Raw genomic sequence first — 6,995 nt, forward strand, 5'->3', positions numbered from 1 at the left:
TTAAATGTATTATAGAGTTTTAAGTGTTTTACATGTTTTTTAGGCCATTTTATTACTCTTAACATTTTAAGTGAGTGTGTGTCTTTAAAAAATGGATGGTTGGCCTGCCATGTGACTAGACACATGACAGGAAGCAGGAAGTACAACTGTATAAGAGAGCAGCATGACAAACAAAGGACAGTCACCAAACTGTTGGATTGAGGAGTTGCTAATTTTAGAGCTCACCTTTCCATTCACCACCTGCAAACTTTGGATTACATTTTCTGTGGATTGTATATACACCGGTGGACACTCACATTGGACTTATCAACACACTGGGATTCTTGGACTGTTTTTAGGGTATGGACAAATGAACTGTATTCTTTTAACAGCGTTTACCTCGTTTTATCGTGTTGTTTTAAAGTCTTTTATGTGAACCTTGTAAATAAACTAAATCTATTTAAACCAATCTTCTTTTATGTCTCATTCTTTTAACCACTAGTCATCTCTCACAGTTAAATCTGACCCCATTTTAGTCTTGTAACTCGGCTGATAAGGCCGATTGTTACACTTGGATGGGAGACCGCCTGGGAATACCAGGTGCTGTAAGCTTTTGCCTTTTCTTCACTATTTATATAATATGCTGGCTTTTACGAAGGCTGATCTTTAAATAGCCCACTTTTTGGAGCAGCCCTCGCTTACGGCCATACAGCGCTGAGAGCGCCCGATCTCGTCTGATCTCGGAAGCTAAGCAGCGTCGGGCCTGCTTAGTACTTGGATGGGAGACCGCCTGGGAATACCAGGTGCTGTAAGCTTTTGCCTTTTCTTCACTATTTATATAATATGCTGGCTTTTAGAAAGACGTGTTTTACCGCTCTATTTATTACAATCATTTAAATGTATTATAGAGTTTTAAGTGTTTTACATGTTTTTTAGGCCATTTTATTACTCTTAACATTTTAAGTGAGTGTGTGTCTTTAAAAAATGGATGGTTGGCCTGCCATGTGACTAGACACATGACAGGAAGCAGGAAGTACAACTGTATAAGAGAGCAGCATGACAAACAAAGGACAGTCACCAAACTGTTGGATTGAGGAGTTGCTAATTTTAGAGCTCACCTTTCCATTCACCACCTGCAAACTTTGGATTACACTTTCTGTGGATTGTATATACACCGGTGGACACTCACATTGGACTTATCAACACACTGGGATTCTTGGACTGTTTTTAGGGTATGGACAAATGAACTGTATTCTTTTAACAGCGTTTACCTCGTTTTATCGTGTTGTTTTAAAGTCTTTTATGTGAACCTTGTAAATAAACCAAATCTATTTAAACCAATCTTCTTTTATGTCTCATTCTTTTAACCACTAGTCATCTCTCACAGTTAAATCTGACCCCATTTTAGTCTTGTAACTCGGCTGATAAGGCCGATTGTTACACTTGGATGGGAGACCGCCTGGCAATACCAGGTGCTGTAAGCTTTTGCCTTTTCTTCACTATTTATATAATATGCTGGCTTTTACGGAGGCTGATCTTTAAATGGCCCACTTTTTGGAGCAGCCCTCGCTTACGGCCATACCGCGCTGAGAGCGCCCGATCTCGTCTGATCTCGGAAGCTAAGCAGCGTCGGGCCTGCTTAGTACTTGGATGGGAGACCGCCTGGGAATACCAGGTGCTGTAAGCTTTTGCCTTTTCTTCACTATTTATATAATATGCTGGCTTTTAGAAAGACGTGTTTTACCGCTCTATTTATTACAATCATTTAAATGTATTATAGAGTTTTAAGTGTTTTACATGTTTTTTAGGCCATTTTATTACTCTTAACATTTTAAGTGAGTGTGTGTCTTTAAAAAATGGATGGTTGGCCTGCCATGTGACTAGACACATGACAGGAAGCAGGAAGTACAACTGTATAAGAGAGCAGCATGACAAACAAAGGACAGTCACCAAACTGTTGGACTGAGGAGTTGCTAATTTTAGAGCTCACCTTTCCATTCACCACCTGCAAACTTTGGATTACACTTTCTGTGGATTGTATATACACCGGTGGACACTCACATTGGACTTATCAACACACTGGGATTCTTGGACTGTTTTTAGGGTATGGACAAATGAACTGTATTCTTTTAACAGCGTTTACCTCGTTTTATCGTGTTGTTTTAAAGTCTTTTATGTGAACCTTGTAAATAAACCAAATCTATTTAAACCAATCTTCTTTTATGTCTCATTCTTTTAACCACTAGTCATCTCTCACAGTTAAATCTGACCCCATTTTAGTCTTGTAACTCGGCTGATAAGGCCGATTGTTACACTTGGATGGGAGACCGCCTGGGAATACCAGGTGCTATAAGCTTTTGCCTTTTCTTCACTATTTATATAATATGCTGGCTTTTACGGAGGCTGATCTTTAAATAGCCCACTTTTTGGAGCAGCCCTCGCTTACGGCCATACCGCGCTGAGAGCGCCCGATCTCGTCTGATCTCGGAAGCTAAGCAGCGTCGGGCCTGCTTAGTACTTGGATGGGAGACCGCCTGGGAATACCAGGTGCTGTAAGCTTTTGCCTTTTCTTCACTATTTATATAATATGCTGGCTTTTACGGAGGCTGATCTTTAAATGGCCCACTTTTTGGAGCAGCCCTCGCTTACGGCCATACCGCGCTGAGAGCGCCCGATCTCGTCTGATCTCGGAAGCTAAGCAGCGTCGGGCCTGCTTAGTACTTGGATGGGAGACCGCCTGGGAATACCAGGTGCTGTAAGCTTTTGCCTTTTCTTCACTATTTATATAATATGCTGGCTTTTAGAAAGACGTGTTTTACCGCTCTATTTATTACAATCATTTAAATGTATTATAGAGTTTTAAGTGTTTTACATGTTTTTTAGGCCATTTTATTACTCTTAACATTTTAAGTGAGTGTGTGTCTTTAAAAAATGGATGGTTGGCCTGCCATGTGACTAGACACATGACAGGAAGCAGGAAGTACAACTGTATAAGAGAGCAGCATGACAAACAAAGGACAGTCACCAAACTGTTGGATTGAGGAGTTGCTAATTTTAGAGCTCACCTTTCCATTCACCACCTGCAAACTTTGGATTACATTTTCTGTGGATTGTATATACACCGGTGGACACTCACATTGGACTTATCAACACACTGGGATTCTTGGACTGTTTTTAGGGTATGGACAAATGAACTGTATTCTTTTAACAGCGTTTACCTCGTTTTATCGTGTTGTTTTAAAGTCTTTTATGTGAACCTTGTAAATAAACTAAATCTATTTAAACCAATCTTCTTTTATGTCTCATTCTTTTAACCACTAGTCATCTCTCACAGTTAAATCTGACCCCATTTTAGTCTTGTAACTCGGCTGATAAGGCCGATTGTTACACTTGGATGGGAGACCGCCTGGGAATACCAGGTGCTGTAAGCTTTTGCCTTTTCTTCACTATTTATATAATATGCTGGCTTTTACGAAGGCTGATCTTTAAATAGCCCACTTTTTGGAGCAGCCCTCGCTTACGGCCATACCGCGCTGAGAGCGCCCGATCTCGTCTGATCTCGGAAGCTAAGCAGCGTCGGGCCTGCTTAGTACTTGGATGGGAGACCGCCTGGGAATACCAGGTGCTGTAAGCTTTTGCCTTTTCTTCACTATTTATATAATATGCTGGCTTTTAGAAAGACGTGTTTTACCGCTCTATTTATTACAATCATTTAAATGTATTATAGAGTTTTAAGTGTTTTACATGTTTTTTAGGCCATTTTATTACTCTTAACATTTTAAGTGAGTGTGTGTCTTTAAAAAATGGATGGTTGGCCTGCCATGTGACTAGACACATGACAGGAAGCAGGAAGTACAACTGTATAAGAGAGCAGCATGACAAACAAAGGACAGTCACCAAACTGTTGGATTGAGGAGTTGCTAATTTTAGAGCTCACCTTTCCATTCACCACCTGCAAACTTTGGATTACACTTTCTGTGGATTGTATATACACCGGTGGACACTCACATTGGACTTATCAACACACTGGGATTCTTGGACTGTTTTTAGGGTATGGACAAATGAACTGTATTCTTTTAACAGCGTTTACCTCGTTTTATCGTGTTGTTTTAAAGTCTTTTATGTGAACCTTGTAAATAAACCAAATCTATTTAAACCAATCTTCTTTTATGTCTCATTCTTTTAACCACTAGTCATCTCTCACAGTTAAATCTGACCCCATTTTAGTCTTGTAACTCGGCTGATAAGGCCGATTGTTACACTTGGATGGGAGACCGCCTGGCAATACCAGGTGCTGTAAGCTTTTGCCTTTTCTTCACTATTTATATAATATGCTGGCTTTTACGGAGGCTGATCTTTAAATGGCCCACTTTTTGGAGCAGCCCTCGCTTACGGCCATACCGCGCTGAGAGCGCCCGATCTCGTCTGATCTCGGAAGCTAAGCAGCGTCGGGCCTGCTTAGTACTTGGATGGGAGACCGCCTGGGAATACCAGGTGCTGTAAGCTTTTGCCTTTTCTTCACTATTTATATAATATGCTGGCTTTTAGAAAGACGTGTTTTACCGCTCTATTTATTACAATCATTTAAATGTATTATAGAGTTTTAAGTGTTTTACATGTTTTTTAGGCCATTTTATTACTCTTAACATTTTAAGTGAGTGTGTGTCTTTAAAAAATGGATGGTTGGCCTGCCATGTGACTAGACACATGACAGGAAGCAGGAAGTACAACTGTATAAGAGAGCAGCATGACAAACAAAGGACAGTCACCAAACTGTTGGATTGAGGAGTTGCTAATTTTAGAGCTCACCTTTCCATTCACCACCTGCAAACTTTGGATTACACTTTCTGTGGATTGTATATACACCGGTGGACACTCACATTGGACTTATCAACACACTGGGATTCTTGGACTGTTTTTAGGGTATGGACAAATGAACTGTATTCTTTTAACATCGTTTACCTCGTTTTATCGTGTTGTTTTAAAGTCTTTTATGTGAACCTTGTAAATAAACCAAATCTATTTAAACCAATCTTCTTTTATGTCTCATTCTTTTAACCACTAGTCATCTCTCACAGTTAAATCTGACCCCATTTTAGTCTTGTAACACGGCTGATAAGGCCGATTGTTACACTTGGATGGGAGACCGCCTGGCAATACCAGGTGCTGTAAGCTTTTGCCTTTTCTTCACTATTTATATAATATGCTGGCTTTTACGGAGGCTGATCTTTAAATAGCCCACTTTTTGGAGCAGCCCTCGCTTACGGCCGTACCGCGCTGAGAGCGCCCGATCTCGTCTGATCTCGGAAGCTAAGCAGCGTCGGGCCTGCTTAGTACTTGGATGGGAGACCGCCTGGGAATACCAGGTGCTGTAAGCTTTTGCCTTTTCTTCACTATTTATATAATATGCTGGCTTTTAGAAAGACGTGTTTTACCCCTCTATTTATTACAATCATTTAAATGTATTATAGAGTTTTAAGTGTTTTACATGTTTTTTAGGCCATTTTATTACTCTTAACATTTTAAGTGAGTGTGTGTCTTTAAAAAATGGATGGTTGGCCTGCCATGTGACTAGACACATGACAGGAAGCAGGAAGTACAACTGTATAAGAGAGCAGCATGACAAACAAAGGACAGTCACCAAACTGTTGGATTGAGGAGTTGCTCATTTTAGAGCTCACCTTTCCATTCACCACCTGCAAACTTTGGATTACACTTTCTGTGGATTGTATATACACCGGTGGACACTCACATTGGACTTATCAACACACTGGGATTCTTGGACTGTTTTTAGGGTATGGACAAATGAACTGTATTCTTTTAACAGCGTTTACCTCGTTTTATCGTGTTGTTTTAAAGTCTTTTATGTGAACCTTGTAAATAAACCAAATCTATTTAAACCAATCTTCTTTTATGTCTCATTCTTTTAACCACTAGTCATCTCTCACAGTTAAATCTGACCCCATTTTAGTCTTGTAACTCGGCTGATAAGGCCGATTGTTACACTTGGATGGGAGACCGCCTGGCAATACCAGGTGCTGTAAGCTTTTGCCTTTTCTTCACTATTTATATAATATGCTGGCTTTTACGGAGGCTGATCTTTAAATGGCCCACTTTTTGGAGCAGCCCTCGCTTACGGCCATACCGCGCTGAGAGCGCCCGATCTCGTCTGATCTCGGAAGCTAAGCAGCGTCGGGCCTGCTTAGTACTTGGATGGGAGACCGCCTGGGAATACCAGGTGCTGTAAGCTTTTGCCTTTTCTTCACTATTTATATAATATGCTGGCTTTTAGAAAGACGTGTTTTACCGCTCTATTTATTACAATCATTTAAATGTATTATAGAGTTTTAAGTGTTTTACATGTTTTTTAGGCCATTTTATTACTCTTAACATTTTAAGTGAGTGTGTGTCTTTAAAAAATGGATGGTTGGCCTGCCATGTGACTAGACACATGACAGGAAGCAGGAAGTACAACTGTATAAGAGAGCAGCATGACAAACAAAGGACAGTCACCAAACTGTTGGATTGAGGAGTTGCTAATTTTAGAGCTCACCTTTCCATTCACCACCTGCAAACTTTGGATTACACTTTCTGTGGATTGTATATACACCGGTGGACACTCACATTGGACTTATCAACACACTGGGATTCTTGGACTGTTTTTAGGGTATGGACAAATGAACTGTATTCTTTTAACAGCGTTTACCTCGTTTTATCGTGTTGTTTTAAAGTCTTTTATGTGAACCTTGTAAATAAACCAAATCTATTTAAACCAATCTTCTTTTATGTCTCATTCTTTTAACCACTAGTCATCTCTCACAGTTAAATCTGACCCCATTTTAGTCTTGTAACTCGGCTGATAAGGCCGATTGTTACACTTGGATGGGAGACCGCCTGGCAATACCAGGTGCTGTAAGCTTTTGCCTTTTCTTCACTATTTATATAATATGCTGGCTTTTACGGAGGCTGATCTTTAAATGGCCCACTTTTTGGAGCAGCCCTCGCTTACGGCCATA

At 40.3% G+C, this 6,995-nt stretch overlaps 8 non-coding genes across 8 annotated transcripts; all 8 read left to right on the forward strand.

Annotated features, from left to right (window-relative positions):
• Positions 1–675: 675 nt before the first annotated feature.
• LOC141316973 (5S ribosomal RNA) lies at positions 676–794 on the forward strand. The gene has a single exon (XR_012351667.1). It is a non-coding gene; the product is annotated as a 5S ribosomal RNA (ribosomal RNA).
• A 753-nt stretch (positions 795–1,547) lies between these two features.
• On the forward strand, positions 1,548–1,666 carry LOC141316951 (5S ribosomal RNA). The gene has a single exon (XR_012351645.1). It is a non-coding gene; the product is annotated as a 5S ribosomal RNA (ribosomal RNA).
• Positions 1,667–2,419: 753 nt separating this feature from the next.
• Positions 2,420–2,538, forward strand: LOC141316952 (5S ribosomal RNA). The gene has a single exon (XR_012351646.1). It is a non-coding gene; the product is annotated as a 5S ribosomal RNA (ribosomal RNA).
• An 84-nt stretch (positions 2,539–2,622) lies between these two features.
• Positions 2,623–2,741, forward strand: LOC141316953 (5S ribosomal RNA). Its single transcript, XR_012351648.1, has one exon. It is a non-coding gene; the product is annotated as a 5S ribosomal RNA (ribosomal RNA).
• Positions 2,742–3,494: 753 nt separating this feature from the next.
• On the forward strand, positions 3,495–3,613 carry LOC141316954 (5S ribosomal RNA). Its single transcript, XR_012351649.1, has one exon. It is a non-coding gene; the product is annotated as a 5S ribosomal RNA (ribosomal RNA).
• A 753-nt stretch (positions 3,614–4,366) lies between these two features.
• On the forward strand, positions 4,367–4,485 carry LOC141316956 (5S ribosomal RNA). The gene has a single exon (XR_012351651.1). It is a non-coding gene; the product is annotated as a 5S ribosomal RNA (ribosomal RNA).
• A 753-nt stretch (positions 4,486–5,238) lies between these two features.
• Positions 5,239–5,357, forward strand: LOC141316962 (5S ribosomal RNA). Its single transcript, XR_012351656.1, has one exon. It is a non-coding gene; the product is annotated as a 5S ribosomal RNA (ribosomal RNA).
• A 753-nt stretch (positions 5,358–6,110) lies between these two features.
• LOC141316957 (5S ribosomal RNA) lies at positions 6,111–6,229 on the forward strand. Its single transcript, XR_012351652.1, has one exon. It is a non-coding gene; the product is annotated as a 5S ribosomal RNA (ribosomal RNA).
• Positions 6,230–6,995: the final 766 nt, after the last annotated feature.

The sequence above is a fragment of the Garra rufa genome, unplaced genomic scaffold, assembly GCF_049309525.1.
Source record: "Garra rufa unplaced genomic scaffold, GarRuf1.0 hap1_unplaced_170, whole genome shotgun sequence".
Taxonomy (NCBI): domain Eukaryota; kingdom Metazoa; phylum Chordata; class Actinopteri; order Cypriniformes; family Cyprinidae; genus Garra; species Garra rufa.